Here is a 15,777-nt window from a genome sequence, read left to right as displayed (position 1 = left end):
GCGTACTTACAACGACTAGTTTCCAGTGAGGAAGCACTCACTACAGTTGCTTGGGTTTGGGATATGCAGGTCAGGCTCGTGGGGTTGGTGAGTGACAAGGCGGGGAGGAACACGGATCTGTCTCCCGCATCGACTTCATCAGACGGTGAGTTAATTTCGGCAGAAGCGGAAGATTTTATTCAAGTTCTAGATGCGTGCGTCCTAGGCGATTCAGTTTTGGACCTTTGTGCTATGCGTGCCATTGCTGGATGTCGGTCTTGACTTTTGTCAAATGCTCCACGTTCAGTCGTCACTTGAAATGTTGCTGGCTGTTAGTTCAGTAATGCAAGCAATTCAGTAATGGGTCAGGTCGCCACCATCTCTGTTTCTTTTTTCGGTTTGGTTTCGATTTGGTTCTCTTCCCTTCCCTAATGCGGTTCGTTTCCTCACGCGCGCAGGGATGATTTTTCGTGATGATGGGGATCCATTCTTCTTCCATGTTGACGCCTCCGGTCCTGCCACGATTCGTCTTGTCGTCCTCCCCGGCATTCGCATAGGTGCTAAGCCACTGCCCCATAATATTTCACTAGTGTACTACTGAAAGCTGATTGATTTGTTGTTAAACTGAAAGCTTAACTTTCTTGTCACAAATCATCCCTTGCAGTTGGCCATGAAATCTGACCAATTGCTAGCTACTCACACGTGTACTTACAACGACTAGTTTCCAGTGAGGAAGCACTCACTACAGTTGCTTGGGTTTGGGATATGCAGGTCAGGCTCGTGGGGTTGGTGAGTGACAAGGCGGGGAGGAACACGGATCTGTCTCCCGCATCGACTTCATCAGACGGTGAGTTAATTTCGGCAGAAGCGGAAGATTTTATTCAAGTTCTAGATGCGTGCGTCCTAGGGGATTCAGTTTTGGACCTTTGTGCTATGCGTGCCATTGCTGGATGTCGGTCTTGACTTTTGTCAAATGCTCCACGTTCAGTCGTCACTTGAAATGTTGCTGGCTGTTAGTTCAGTAAAGCAAGCAATTCAGTAATGGGTCAGGTCGCCACCATCTCTGTTTCTTTTTTCGGTTTGGTTTCGATTTGGTTCCCTTCCCTTCCCTAATGCGGTTCGTTTCCTCACGCGCGCAGGGATGATTTTTCGTGATGATGGGGATCCATTCTTCTTCCATGTTGACGCCTCCGGTCCTGCCACGATTCGTCTTGTCGTCCTCCCCGGCATTCGCATAGGTGCTAAGCCACTGCCCCATAATATTTCACTAGTGTACTACTGAAAGCTGATCGATTTGTTGTTAAACTGAAAGCTTAACTTTCTTGTCACAAATCATCCCTTGCAGTTGGCCATGAAATCTGACCAATTGCTAGCTACTCACACGCGTACTTACAACGACTAGTTTCCAGTGAGGAAGCACTCACTACAGTTGCTTGGGTTTGGGATATGCAGGTCAGGCTCGTGGGGTTGGTGAGTGACAAGGCGGGGAGGAACACGGATCTGTCTCCCGCATCGACTTCATCAGACGGTGAGTTAATTTCGGCAGAAGCGGAAGATTTTATTCAAGTTCTAGATGCGTGCGTCCTAGGGGATTCAGTTTTGGACCTTTGTGCTATGCGTGCCATTGCTGGATGTCGGTCTTGACTTTTGTCAAATGCTCCACGTTCAGTCGTCACTTGAAATGTTGCTGGCTGTTAGTTCAGTAATGCAAGCAATTCAGTAATGGGTCAGGTCGCCACCATCTCTGTTTCTTTTTTCGGTTTGGTTTCGATTTGGTTCCCTTCCCTTCCCTAATGCGGTTCGTTTCCTCACGCGCGCAGGGATGATTTTTCGTGATGATGGGGATCCATTCTTCTTCCATGTTGACGCCTCCGGTCCTGCCACGATTCGTCTTGTCGTCCTCCCCGGCATTCGCATAGGTTCTAAGCCACTGCCCCATAATATTTCACTAGTGTACTACTGAAAGCTGATTGATTTGTTGTTAAACTGAAAGCTTAACTTTCTTGTCACAAATCATCCCTTGCAGTTGGCCATGAAATCTGACCAATTGCTAGCTACTCACACGCGTACTTACAACGACTAGTTTCCAGTGAGGAAGCACTCACTACAGTTGCTTGGGTTTGGGATATGCAGGTCAGGCTCGTGGGGTTGGTGAGTGACAAGGCGGGGAGGAACACGGATCTGTCTCCCGCATCGACTTCATCAGACGGTGAGTTAATTTCGGCAGAAGCGGAAGATTTTATTCAAGTTCTAGATGCGTGCGTCCTAGGGGATTCAGTTTTGGACCTTTGTGCTATGCGTGCCATTGCTGGATGTCGGTCTTGACTTTTGTCAAATGCTCCACATTCAGTCGTCACTTGAAATGTTGCTGGCTGTTAGTTCAGTAATGCAAGCAATTCAGTAATGGGTCAGGTCGCCACCATCTCTGTTTCTTTTTTCGGTTTGGTTTCGATTTGGTTCTCTTCCCTTCCCTAATGCGGTTCGTTTCCTCACGCGCGCAGGGATGATTTTTCGTGATGATGGGGATCCATTCTTCTTCCATGTTGACGCCTCCGGTCCTGCCACGATTCGTCTTGTCGTCCTCCCCGGCATTCGCATAGGTGCTAAGCCACTGCCCCATAATATTTCACTAGTGTACTACTGAAAGCTGATTGATTTGTTGTTAAACTGAAAGCTTAACTTTCTTGTCACAAATCTTCCCTTGCAGTTGGCCATGAAATCTGACCAATTGCTAGCTACTCACACGCGTACTTACAACGACTAGTTTCCAGTGAGGAAGCACTCACTACAGTTGCTTGGGTTTGGGATATGCAGGTCAGGCTCGTGGGGTTGGTGAGTGACAAGGCGGGGAGGAACACGGATCTGTCTCCCGCATCGACTTCATCAGACGGTGAGTTAATTTCAGCAGAAGCGGAAGATTTTATTCAAGTTCTAGATGCGTGCGTCCTAGGGGATTCAGTTTTGGACCTTTGTGCTATGCGTGCCATTGCTGGATGTCGGTCTTGACTTTTGTCAAATGCTCCACGTTCAGTCGTCACTTGAAATGTTGCTGGCTGTTAGTTCAATAATGCAAGCAATTCAGTAATGGGTCAGGTCGCCACCATCTCTGTTTCTTTTTTCGGTTTGGTTTCGATTTGGTTCCCTTCCCTTCCCTAATGCGGTTCGTTTCCGCACGCGCGCAGGGATGATTTTTCGTGATGATGGGGATCCATTCTTCTTCCATGTTGACGCCTCCGGTCCTGCCACGATTCGTCTTGTCGTCCTCCCCGGCATTCGCATAGGTGCTAAGCCACTGCCCCATAATATTTCACTAGTGTACTACTGAAAGCTGATTGATTTGTTGTTAAACTGAAAGCTTAACTTTCTTGTCACAAATCATCCCTTGCAGTTGGCCATGAAATCTGACCAATTGCTAGCTACTCACACGCGTACTTACAACGACTAGTTTCCAGTGAGGAAGCACTCACTACAGTTGCTTGGGTTTGGGATATGCAGGTCAGGCTCGTGGGGTTGGTGAGTGACAAGGCGGGGAGGAACACGGATCTGTCTCCCGCATCGACTTCATCAGACGGTGAGTTAATTTCGGCAGAAGCGGAAGATTTTATTCAAGTTCTAGATGCGTGCGTCCTAGGGGATTCAGTTTTGGACCTTTGTGCTATGCGTGCCATTGCTGGATGTCGGTCTTGACTTTTGTCAAATGCTCCACGTTCAGTCGTCGCTTGAAATGTTGCTGGCTGTTAGTTCAGTAATGCAAGCAATTCAGTAATGGGTCAGGTCGCCACCATCTCTGTTTCTTTTTTCGGTTTGGTTTCGATTTGGTTCTCTTCCCTTCCCTAATGCGGTTCGTTTCCTCACGCGCGCAGGGATGATTTTTCGTGATGATGGGGATCCATTCTTCTTCCATGTTGACGCCTCCGGTCCTGCCACGATTCGTCTTGTCGTCCTCCCCGGCATTCGCATAGGTGCTAAGCCACTGCCCCATAATATTTCACTAGTGTACTACTGAAAGCTGATTGATTTGTTGTTAAACTGAAAGCTTAACTTTCTTGTCACAAATCATCCCTTGCAGTTGGCCATGAAATCTGACCAATTGCTAGCTACTCACACGCGTACTTACAACGACTAGTTTCCAGTGAGGAAGCACTCACTACAGTTGCTTGGGTTTGGGATATGCAGGTCAGGCTCGTGGGGTTGGTGAGTGACAAGGCGGGGAGGAACACGGATCTGTCTCCCGCATCGACTTCATCAGACGGTGAGTTAATTTCGGCAGAAGCGGAAGATTTTATTCAAGTTCTAGATGCGTGCGTCTTAGGGGATTCAGTTTTGGACCTTTGTGCTATGCGTGCCATTGCTGGATGTCGGTCTTGACTTTTGTCAAATGCTCCACGTTCAGTCGTCACTTGAAATGTTGTTGGCTGTTATTAGTTCAATAGTGCAAGCAATTCAGTAATGGGAAACCTGCAGGTTGATAGACCTCTCTGGTTAATTAGCCATTTGAGAGGCAGTAGGAGCACACATTACTGTGAAATGTTTAAGCTTTTAAGTCTGTAACACTTACCAAGCATAATAGGATACTTTTGGCTCTTATCACATTACAAACGATTTATTAATGGAAAATCTGCAGTTACTTTACCATTTCCAACTAACCAGCCATTTGAAAGGCACACTATAATACTGTACTATTCGGATTTGCCTTGGGTCAGAAGGTAATATTCGATCGAAATTGCTCTTCTTCAGTTTAAGAACCTTCTATTTTCATGCGATGATAAGTTGCACATGCTTGTTACCTGATGTTGACAAGTGCTCTGGTTCATCAGCCCATCTACTAGTGCTAGATGTAAGTTGCAAAATTAAGAAATCCTGGAGTGCTACCTGATTGTTGTTGCCTATCGTTCTGACTCAACGCATATAGTTTCAGATTTCGTCAAGGTTACTCTCTCTGCTCTTGCTCATGTGCTCTGTCTGTCTACGGCATAGTGAATTTTGCACCAACCTAAAGGTTTTGCTTTTGTTCTAACCACGCCATAATGTTGTAGGCTAAATTATTATATAAGAAATAAAAAAATACTCAATTTCCTTATCTACATGCCCAATCTTCAAGTTTCATAGTACAAGAACAGGATAACCATCCACTTAGCTTATTTCGAAGAAACCATCCTTTAGCTGAGGAGGGTGCTCTTGTTGTTACTCATACAAAGTAATCTCCAGTCAGTTGCAATGCTGGACTCCTCTGGTTAATTAACCATTTGAGAGGCAGTAGGAGCATACATTACTGTAAAATGCTTAATCTTTTAAGTCTGTAACACTTGCGAAGCATAATAGGATACTTCCGGCTCTTATCACAGTGCAAATGATTTAATAATGGGAGATCTACAGTTACTTTACCATTTCCGACTAATCAACCATTTGAAAGGCATTACTGTGAAACACTTCAATTCTTAGCACTGGCTATGCATAATAGAATACGCCCTCTGTCCGGAATTACTTTTCGCTCAGATGGATGTATCTAGCATTGAAATACATCTAGATACATCCATTTGAGCGACAAGTACTTTGGGACGGAGGTAGTACTCTACTATTCGGATTTGCTTGAGTCTGCCACATATTTCATTAGAGTGCTACTGAAGGCTGATTGGTTTTTAAACTGGAAGCTTAGCTTTCTTGCCAAAAATCATAGCTAGTTGGCCATGAAATCTGACCAACTGCTACTTACAGGCATATACAACGTTAGTTTCCAGTCTTACAAAGATGGCTCAAAGTGGCTGCTGCATCAAAGTGTCTGCAGCTATTTACTTATATTAAATACAAGACGTCTCTTCTGTACATATGTTTGTCAAGGATGAGATCCACATGATTTAGTATTTAGAGTACTTCATAGCTAGCTACTCCCTCCGTCCGGGTTTATTAGGCCCAAAGACCACTTTGATAGGACCAAGGCAGTGCTAGAAAGCAAATGCTTGAAAATTAGAGCTGAAATTGGCCAATTAGCAGGCTCTCCTCTAGTTTAAAGTAGATGCTAAATTAATGAGCCGCGGCACCTTACATGCGCATGCAACCGTAATAAACAGCCGACGCAGGAAAGAAGGCATTGCATGGGGCGGCTCGCAGGCAAACGACCACATGCACTGGCTTGCATGCACGGCTCATAACTGCTCACTCGGTTAACAAGGCACCGCATAGGAATAGGGACCGGAAAAATGCTGCTATTGGAGCAGGTTTGGTGTGCGCGGCCTTACATTTTCGGACGGGGCTTCGTGGCCAGGAGGCCCTTTAAACCCGGACGGAGGGAGTAGCTAGCTAGCTACTTTAGTGTTATGCTCCTATCATGATAAAGAATGAATTTTTATGTTCCTCCTCGTCTTCTTCTGCTCTCTCTGACACCTGTTTCATCTCTGTAGGCAGGTAGGAGGTACAACGGCCAGCGACCGAAACGACACCAAAAGCCAAAGGAAGCTTGAAGTCTGCTCCTTCTCCACCAGTAGAGAGGAGCCTCCTTTTTGGGTTCCGCGTGTCTGCTCCGACCCTACCAGCGCCGATGCCATGGAAGGTACCCTCCACGTCTCTCATCTCTCTGTTCGGTCACGTATGGTTCTATGCTGATTCCTTTTTTCTTTCTCTCTCTCTCTCTCTCTCCCCGATTTAAACGTGCTTAGATCCTTGAGTCGGAAGGTAGCTTTTATTAGTTTGATTGAAACTGCTCTCCAGTTTAACAACCTTATGTTTTTGTCTGATGTTGACAAGTGCTCTGCTTCAGCAGCCCATATACCAATGCTTCTTGTCTGTGGCTAGCTATTTCTCTTGATTTTACTTCTTATAATTCTCGCTGTTCCCAATCATTGTCATTGTCTGTAGCTAGCTTCCAGCTGTCATGACCAATGCTTCTTGTCTGTTCATATGCAGATTTACTCAGGCACGCGAAGTGTAATGAGGAGCAGCTGCTGGGCGTGATGTTGATCGATCCTAGCCTGTCTTCCGGCTCTCAGTGATTTGCTCCTCGAGGTGTATGCCGTGCTGCACCTGAATCCTGTTGACTACGAGCAGCGGAACGCCTTGTTTGATGTATTCAGCAACATGGCAACTAAAATCTTTGGTAAGAGATGATATAGTTTGCCTTTGTTACTAATAATGTGATCACTGAATAGCATGATGAACTTGTCGCAGAGTAGAGAAAGATAACATCGTCATGAATATTATCTCTCTTCCAGTTATACTCCCTCCGTAACTTAATATAAGATGCTTTTTGACACTATGCCAGTGTCAGAAAACATATTATATGAAGTTACGGAGGGAGTAGTAATCAGCGGTTTTACTCTTTGTATTTGAGATTTCTCAAAAACTCTCGTTACTTATGTTATCTATCTACTTACGGAGGGAGTAGTAAAACTAATAAGAAGAATACCATTCTTAATATGTTTGATTCTGGTTATTTGTTATCTATCTACTTATGTTATCTAGCATCTACACGATACTTTTGTGGAAGGTGGACTGTCGCTGTCAGAAATCAGAAATACTATTTTCTTGGCTTTGGTCTTTTGGACAGTTGAAGTTTGTGAATAATCATGCTGTGTTGTTAGTTGTTACTTTAAGTATGGTCCCTGAACTGCTAGTGGCCCTTGAATTGTACTCCCTCCATTCCTAAATATAAGTCTTTCTAGAGATTTCAATAGGGACTACATTCATTTTCCTCCGTATGTAGTCTCTTTTGGAATCTGTAGAAAGACTTGTATTTAGGAGCGGAGGGAGAATTTGGGTTAACCAATACCAAGTTTGTGTCCCATTTAGCAATATTTGTCTTTCTTTTTTTTTCTCCCTGAAACGCTAGGGGGCTATATTTGAGACCATTGAATTTATATGACCGTTTCATGTGTTTCTGTCCATTGAACCTTATGTTTTTGTGTGGGTTTTGAATGAGGTTGCTAACTTTGTATGATGCATAACGTCATAAATACTCCCTCTCTGTAAAGAAATATAAGATCCTTTAGATCATGAATGATCTAAAGGATCTCATTTCTTTACAGAGAGACTAAGAGAAAAGCACACGATGAAATACGTAAGAGAAAAGGACGGCTTGACATCAACTGACTCAGATGAACACAATAAATACTACATGTTTGTTATTTTTGCGAAATACGTAAGAGAAAAGAACGGCACATCAACTGACTCAAACGAACACAAATACTACGGCGCCCTGGGACAACAGGGAACAGGGCAGGAGTTACGGAAATGTAAATCGTCGCGTTGCGCCATCATGGCGCCGCAGTGGGAGTCGCCGGGTGGGCCTCCTCGTCGTCGGTCTTCATGTTCATCCAGCTCGATGGATGTGGCTTGGCCCCTTCGTCGATGCTTGGGAGGCCGTGGGGAGTCTCCATGCGGTGCGCGATTGCTTGCATCAAGGAGAGCAAGCTCTCCTTCAGGGCAGCGTCCGCCCCAACTAGCCTCCGCTGAGGCGGCTGACGAAGCGGCAAAACCATTTGCATGGCTTGGTCCAACTCGGAGAACTTTTGCTTGTGGACGTTGAAGGTGATCTGTAGGTGGGACTGGGACGACTCGGATGAGTGGGAGAGGAGGGAGGAGACTAAGAAAAGCATGATCATGGTCATCATCTTGGCCATGCCTGTTGTTTTGTGCTTTGTGGTGAACGTTGCTTGATTCTACCAGTGACTGGGAGAGATGGATTATATATATGCTCTGCTACTGCCTGGTTAGTACTCAGGCTCAGGCTCCTCATCGTTTAGGTTGGTTCTAGGTAGCGTAGTCATTAGGTGTGACTGAGCAGCGAAGGAGAGCTAGTGTAGTGCTAAGTAGGTTGGTTCTAGGTAGCGTAGCGAGACAGAGTAGTGCTTCTCATCCTCCCCGCTCGCTAGTACTCCCTCCATAAAAAAATAAATATAAATATAAGAGTGTTTAGATCACTAAAGCAGTGATCTAAATGCTCTATATTTCTTTACAGAGGGAGTATTTTTCTTGCAACCTCCTGTGAAAAAAAAGGCTATAGTTTTCTAGTCGTTTTTTTTTGCGAATTAAACATAATATTTGTGGGTATTAAAAACATGAATTTCTCGTTACTCTTTTTGACACAGGCCTATGAAAAACGGCCTTTCAGTATCCATCGTACGACGGAGATGTTGAAGAAGAGGCCGATGAGGTGGTTCCTGACGGATTTGAAGAGGTGGAGTGTTATGCAACGGCCCAACCCAGGGAGGAGGCCCAAGGCCTCTCGTCGCTCCCGCCCGCTGGAGCCTGGAGGACTGGAGAGAGACAGAGGAGTGCCACGGCAGCTGAAGATAAAAGGAAGGAAGTGGAGACAGAGAGGGTCGTCGACTAGCAGAAGGAAACACCTTCCCCCCTTTCATTCTCCTCCCCTATCGTGTACCCAGATTCCTCCTCCCTTCCTCCTTCTGTAATCGAATTGGTCTAACCAGGTGCATAACAATTGGTATCAGGAGTCGTTCGATCCATCTCAGTGACGCGTGATCCATCAGTCCGCAGTGCGGTCGGCCGCGGATTCGTTCCCCGCTGTAATTCCCATCGCTCGGCAGGAACCGCCGATCTGGTTGGTCGATCGGGTGTCGGATCTGGCGCCGAAGAAGCGTGGCCCTTCGGCGGTCGAGCAGCAAATCTCCGCGGCGATGGGGACCGTGGAGCGGCAGAACAAGGAGACAAATGCCAAGCTCGACGACATCGTTGAACAGCTGAAGGGCATGACCGCGTGGATGAAGGCAATGGATTCCACGACGAAGAGCCTCTCCGAATCTGCGGTGCTTCTTCAGCTACACGCCGAGGATGCATCGACGCGACTGGAGGCGCTCGAGTCACCGCCGACGCGCCCCCAAGGCCCAGCCAGCGCGACCACGACGCCTCCGTCTGTGGTGGTGCACGCGCATGGTGGGGAGCGGCCCAGTGGGCACAGCGGGCATCACCAGCAACGAGGGCCGGTTTTGGGGGATCCCCGTTCCCCAAATCCGCCTCCGGCCAATGGTATGCCCTCCTTCGCCACGTTTGCCGTCCGGGAGTCCTTTTGTGAAGCGCCGATTTTTGCACCCTACCCCTCGACCACACTTGGGCAGCACACCCGAAATGGATTTTCCTAAATTCGATGGGGAAGATTACCAAGTGTGGTTGGACAATTGTGAACCGTATTTCGAGATTTATGGGGTGTCTGAGCCGATGAAATTAAAGTTTGCCGCTCTCAACTGTGTTGGGAACGCGGCGTTGTGGCTAAAAATGGCCTAGAAACGCCGGCAGTTTGTGCATTCGCACGACCTGCGCACTGCAGTTCAGGAGATGTGGGGGAAGAACAAGCACAAATTCCACATGCGCCAGTTGCTACTGCTTAATCAGACTAGCTCGGTAGATGAGTACACTTCTAAATTTGACACCTTGCGACACCAAATCCTTCTAGCAGATCCACACACTAGTGAGGTGTTCTTTTTTTTAAAAAGAAAACATCCACTTTATTCTCCATAGGCTCCTCAAACCAATCTCTAGTTACAGAAGTGAAAGTGCTAGTTATCGACTAGAGGGGGGGTGAATAGGCGATTTTTATGAAAGTCTTCAAAACATGGAAGTTTCGAAGACAAACAATAGAAAGGAACCTATTGAAATGCAGCGGAAAGTAGACTACACTAAGCAAGCCATTGTCAAGTATGTAATGAAGTGAAATCACGAAGACTAATAGCAGCTAGGTAGTAAAGATCAGGATGGAGGATAGTATGAAGCCAAACAACAATAGTAGTCAAGCAATGAAGTCAAACAGGTACGTCAATCGGGCAATGACTTCACGAAGACAAACTGTAAGTAATGAGAGGGAGAGGATAGAACCAGTCACTTGATGAGGACACAAGATTTGTTGGACCAGTTCCAGTTGCTGTGACAACTGTACGTCTGGTTAGGGAGGCTGAGATTCAACTCAGAAGACCACGTCTTCACCTTATTCCCCTAGCTAAGGACACCCAGTCCTCGCCCAATTACTCTGGTAAGTCTTCAAGGTAGACTTCCAAACCTTCATAGACTTCGTTCACCGGTGATCCACAATGACTCTTGGATGCTCAGAACGCGACGCCTAATCGGCTGGAGGATTCACAATCCTCAAGTGTAATAAGTCTTCAAGTCACGCAGACAGAAAGACTTCAGCGATGCCTCACACTCTTTGGCTCTGGGTGTTTGGGCTTTGTCCTCGCAAGGATTTCTCTCTCTCAAAAGCTTCGGAGGTGGGTTGCTCTCAATCAACAAAATCCGTGTACTAACTCTGAGTAGCCACCAATTTATGGTGTAGGGGGTGGGCTATTTATAGCCACTAGGCAACCCGACCTGATTTGTCCGAAATGACCCTGGGTCACTAAGGAACTGACACGTGTTCCAAAGGTCAGATTTCAAACACACACGGCAACTTTACTTGGGCTACAAGCAAAGCTGACTCATCCAGCTCTGGATAAGATTTGCTCTCATTGTCTTCGCTCGAAGACATAGGATTTTGGTTGAGTATCACTTCAGTCACTCTGACTTTGTTTACTTGGACCCCACTTAACAGTACGGTGGTTCCTATGACTCAACAAAGAAGAAAAGGAAACAGCGAAACGACTAAGTCTTCGCGCTCCATAGTCTTCACTCAATGTTTTCTCATGTCATAGTCTTCAATCTAAATATCTTCATATACCACCATTGTCATCAATGTCTTCATACATTTTTAGGGGTCATCTCCGGTAGGTAAACCGAACCAACGAGGGACTACTACGTGTGTTATCCTGCAATTCTCACAAACACATTAGTCCCTCAACCAGGTTTGTCGTCAATACTCCAAAACCAACTAGGGGTGGCACTAGATGCACTTACAATCTCCCCCTTTTTGGTGATTGGCGACAAATTGGTTGAAGTTTTCAACGGGGATAAAATATGTGAAATTGTAAAGGATAGGGTATTGTCTTCATAAGTAGCAAAAGGCTCCCCCTAAAGATGTGCATATGAGTAATTTGCTTTTGGAATGCAAATGCACATGGCAGGTTGTACTTGTGGAGATCCTCTTCAACTTATGACGACAATTCATCATGCATGATTTGATATAACGAAGATAGTGACATGCATAATGAAAAATGGACGTCTGCAAGATGACCTAAGTGCGGAAGTTATCATCGCACATGCGGAATTTATCATCGCATCACAGAATAGCAGAAAATGTAGCAGAGGACCATCAAGTTTAAGTGTTACAACTCAAAGAACCAAATGTATCAAAAAGCGGGAGTTGTAAACACTAGGCAAAATATAAATCAACCGCACATATGGACCCGCTTGAAGACTAGCAACTCATATGCTTCTCCCCCTTTTGTCAGTAAGGACCAAAAAGGTTTGAAGACATAGAGTCTCTACGCGTTCCTAGAAGGAGTAGGAGAAGCAGCAGGGTCGTCAATGTTGTTTGGCGGAGCAGACGAACTTGATGCAGTTTCGATTCGCGCTGAAGGTGGTGAAGTAGCATCATCTTCATCATTGATGACACGGGCATTCACTGTTGCAGCAGAAGAGGAGAACTCAGAGTCTTCAAGAGACGGAGTGCGCCGCAGCACAGTCCTTCTTGGAGGTGTTGTGTCAAACTTGAAATGTTCAGAGAAGCCATCGTCTTGAAGATCATCTTCAGAACACATAAACGTCAGCCCTTTCCATGTACGTCGACAAGTTTCATGGGCGACAAAGGCATTCTTGGTGGCAAGGTTGCGAATCCTATTTACGTCCACCAAGAGACTTTTCATTTGACGCTTCAGCCAGTCATGATGCTTATCCTGTTTCTGATGAAGGGCAACAAGAAGCTCTCGGTCATTGAGAACACGAGATCGCTTCTTAGGCCGTTGTGCAATGGTGCTTTCAGTGGCTTCAGTGAGGGCACAGTGAGGTGCACACGTAGTACCAGCCAGGGGATAAACACGAGTGACTGCTTGGACTACTTTAATGTTTTGTGAGAAGCTTTGATTATCAGCATTTTGAAGACAAAGAGGCTCCTTGGCAGGCTCTGGATAGGTGGCTTCAACTGACATATCAACCTCAGGCAGAAAAATCAGATGATTGCGAGCAGAGGGCTGATAGTTGACAGCTGAGTGTAGTTTGATCAGACGCATGATCCATGGAGCGTAAAACTTCAAACCAAAGAGATCAGAGCCTGATGCAGCAAGTTGGCGGATAAAGAAGTCTTGAGAATTGAAGCTTTTGCCGTGAAGAATATGGAAGACCAAAGTCTTCATTGCACCTTCAAGCTTTGCATGTGGAGAATATCCTTTGATGGGCCAGAGAGTTCGCCTTATAATGTGATAGATAGTACGTGGCAGATACTCAAGGTCTTCAACAAAGAACTCCTTAGGATATTCAGCATCTGGAGGCAAGGGCTTCATCATGCTAAGCATCTGGCTCATGTTGGGCTCAAGCTTGTGAAAAATGCTTTCCAAAGCAGCACTATGAAGCTGACAACCAGGTTCATAAAGATCACCTGGAGTGGGCAGGCCAGTGAGCTCAATAACATCAAAGGCTTTGGCTTCATGATGGACATTGCCTGTCATCCACTCAAGGACCCAAGTCTTTGGATCCCTGTTGTAGCCACGAATATGAAGAGTGGCATAGAATTGGAGCAGCAATTCTTCATTCCAGTGCTCCTTGTAAGTGACGAACTGCAATAAGCCAGACTCTCTGAAGCAATCCAACGCTTCTTCCAAACAGGGCAGATCAGTTATGGCTTCAGTGTCAAGACGCATATGTGGGAAAATGCGACCTTGATTGTATAAAATGCATGAGTAATAACTGCGCTACTGATAGCTCCAGAACCGATCAGATGATATTCTTGCCTTAGAGTAGGGGTTGTTGGCGCTATCAAAGAAGGTGTTGTGCACTTTGAAACCATTGACATTGAATGATCCTGGTGCAGATGCAGTACTTGGAAACCTAGGCAGTCTTGGCAGTGGCTTCTGAACCTGAGGCCTGTGCTCGACGTGATAATGAAATTGAGGACCAGCAGCAGGCGGAGGAACCAGAAGAGGCCATTTGACAGTGATAAGCTGCCCATAGTTGTATGCTTGCTCGATAGTATGCGGCCTTGGTGGCAGAATAGGAGCAGTGGCATTAGCAGAGGCGTCAGGCTGCACATCTGTTGCAGGTGCTTCATTGGCTTCATTGGTTTCTGGCATGGTGTTCAATGCAGGCTCCACATTTTCTTCAGTCATGACCACGTCATTGGCTTCATTGGTGTTGGTGGTGGCAGCCTCAGGATTCTCAGTCTCCACTTGAGGAGTTGGAGGGATGGGTACAGACATGTTCACATCTGGAACAACTTCTTCAGTGATGGGGGGAGTAGCGACACACTCTTCTGCTTGTTTTTCTTCTGCTGATGCAGTCGTATTGTCTTCAGCAACATTAGCTTCATACTCGGAGACATTCACAGTTGGAGTGGCTTCTGGGAACACCTGACGTGCAATAGATTGGTGGTGCACTTCTCCTTCTGGAACGCTCAGAAGAGTGACTTGGGGCCTTGGTCCTTTGCGAAGCCTGCGTAACGCTGGCGACGCCTGTGGAGATGGAGTTGGCTGGGCCTCAAATTCATCGTCATCTTACACTGGTGGGGTGACTTGTTGTTGGGGAGTACTCAGGGTGTCTTGTTGTTGTGGGTGATCAGCCATGATGCATCCTGAGCAATTGGCGTCAGAGGACGACCAATGCTGATAAACTCACTGTTCGTTAGAACAGGCGATGATACCGTTGGGTGCTCAATCCGAGGAAGAACTACATCATCTTCAACATTTTCATGGTGACCAATGTCTTCAGCTGCGGTGGGGTCAACAGCTGGAATATCTTCAGCTTCAGGAACCTCTGTGGAAGCAGGCTCATGAACTATCATGCGTCGTTCTTGGTGAGAAGAGTCAGGACGAGCAACCGAGATTGGCTCGACAACAAGGGGCTCTGTGGGAGCAGCCCGATCTTTCTTGGTTTTGCGCTTCTTCTTGGAGGGTGCGTCATCAGAGGCTTCAGGATTTTTCCTTTTTCTGGCTTCAGCCTCGGCAGCCCTCGTCTTCTTCAGTTCTGAAGCGGTTGACTTGACCTTTGGCTTCGAGCCGGACATGCTGCTTGGGAAGACAATGCGAGGCTCTTCCCGCCTTGAATGTTCAGATTGGTCAACCGATGGCTTCTTCTTCTTGGCAGCCATCCTGGGGTCGATGCCAGGACGCCCAAGAGCCTTGCGCTTTTCAGCTTCATTGTAGGCTTGCACACATTTGGCAGCTTAAAGCTTCATGCGCTCACGAGATCCTTGGGCTTCATCACGTTTCATGCGAAAGGCTTCCTTGAGCTCATGTAGCATGATCTTGAAGTTCTGCACATCCTTCACACTGAGCTTGTCCATATGCTTCTTGAACTGAGCTTTTTCAAAATCTATCTTGTGCTTCAGCTCAACACTTTTCTGAGCAAGAGCTAACTCAGAAGCAATTGCGCCTTGGAAGGAGACGTTGAGGCCAATTGGAAGTTGTAGATCGTCAAAACTGAGTTCTGGATTTTCAAACCAGTCATCAATGAACTTGTTCAGAATCTCAACATCGAAGAGGGGAAGATCATTGAAGATTTCAGCCTGCTGCTTGCTCTTAATCAGCATCTCAAGAGCGTCATTGGTAAGATCGTCGTCACTTGACAGATCAATTGCTTCATTTTCGTTTCGTAAAATGGCAGCAGGAGTCAGAGCAAGACTGGAGGAGTGCATGGGCTGCTTCTTTTTCTTCGTCTCGGTCTTGGAGACATGAGAGAGATCTTCAGACTGCACACTTGGTGCAGGTGGTGCAG

General features: G+C 46.4%; 1 long non-coding RNA gene across 5 annotated transcripts in view; it reads left to right on the top strand.

The window, feature by feature from the left end:
- The window catches only part of LOC123090675 (uncharacterized), a 31,237-nt gene extending 23,701 nt beyond the window's left edge, over window positions 1–7,536 (top strand). The window contains exons 4-18 of one of the 5 annotated variants that reach the window (XR_006442530.1): window positions 70–145; window positions 438–536; window positions 751–826; window positions 1,119–1,217; window positions 1,432–1,507; window positions 1,800–1,898; window positions 2,113–2,188; window positions 2,481–2,579; window positions 2,794–2,869; window positions 3,162–3,260; window positions 3,475–3,550; window positions 3,843–3,941; window positions 4,156–4,231; window positions 6,378–6,526; window positions 6,880–7,536. This is a non-coding gene — a long non-coding RNA (uncharacterized lncRNA). Of the gene's footprint in view, window positions 1–69; window positions 146–437; window positions 537–750; window positions 827–1,118; window positions 1,218–1,324; window positions 1,508–1,799; window positions 1,899–2,005; window positions 2,189–2,480; window positions 2,580–2,686; window positions 2,870–3,161; window positions 3,261–3,367; window positions 3,551–3,842; window positions 3,942–4,155; window positions 4,232–6,377; window positions 6,527–6,879 lie in introns of all 5 variants that reach the window. The other 4 variants (XR_006442533.1, XR_006442534.1, XR_006442531.1 and 1 more) reach the window with 4 other exon arrangements.
- The last annotated feature ends 8,241 nt before the right edge of the window (window positions 7,537–15,777 follow it).

This window comes from Triticum aestivum, chromosome 4B (assembly GCF_018294505.1).
Source record: "Triticum aestivum cultivar Chinese Spring chromosome 4B, IWGSC CS RefSeq v2.1, whole genome shotgun sequence".
In the NCBI taxonomy this organism is placed as follows: Eukaryota; Viridiplantae; Streptophyta; class Magnoliopsida; order Poales; family Poaceae; genus Triticum; species Triticum aestivum.
Note: the sequence above shows the minus strand (reverse complement) of the source record. Positions and strands in the feature narration are given on the sequence as shown.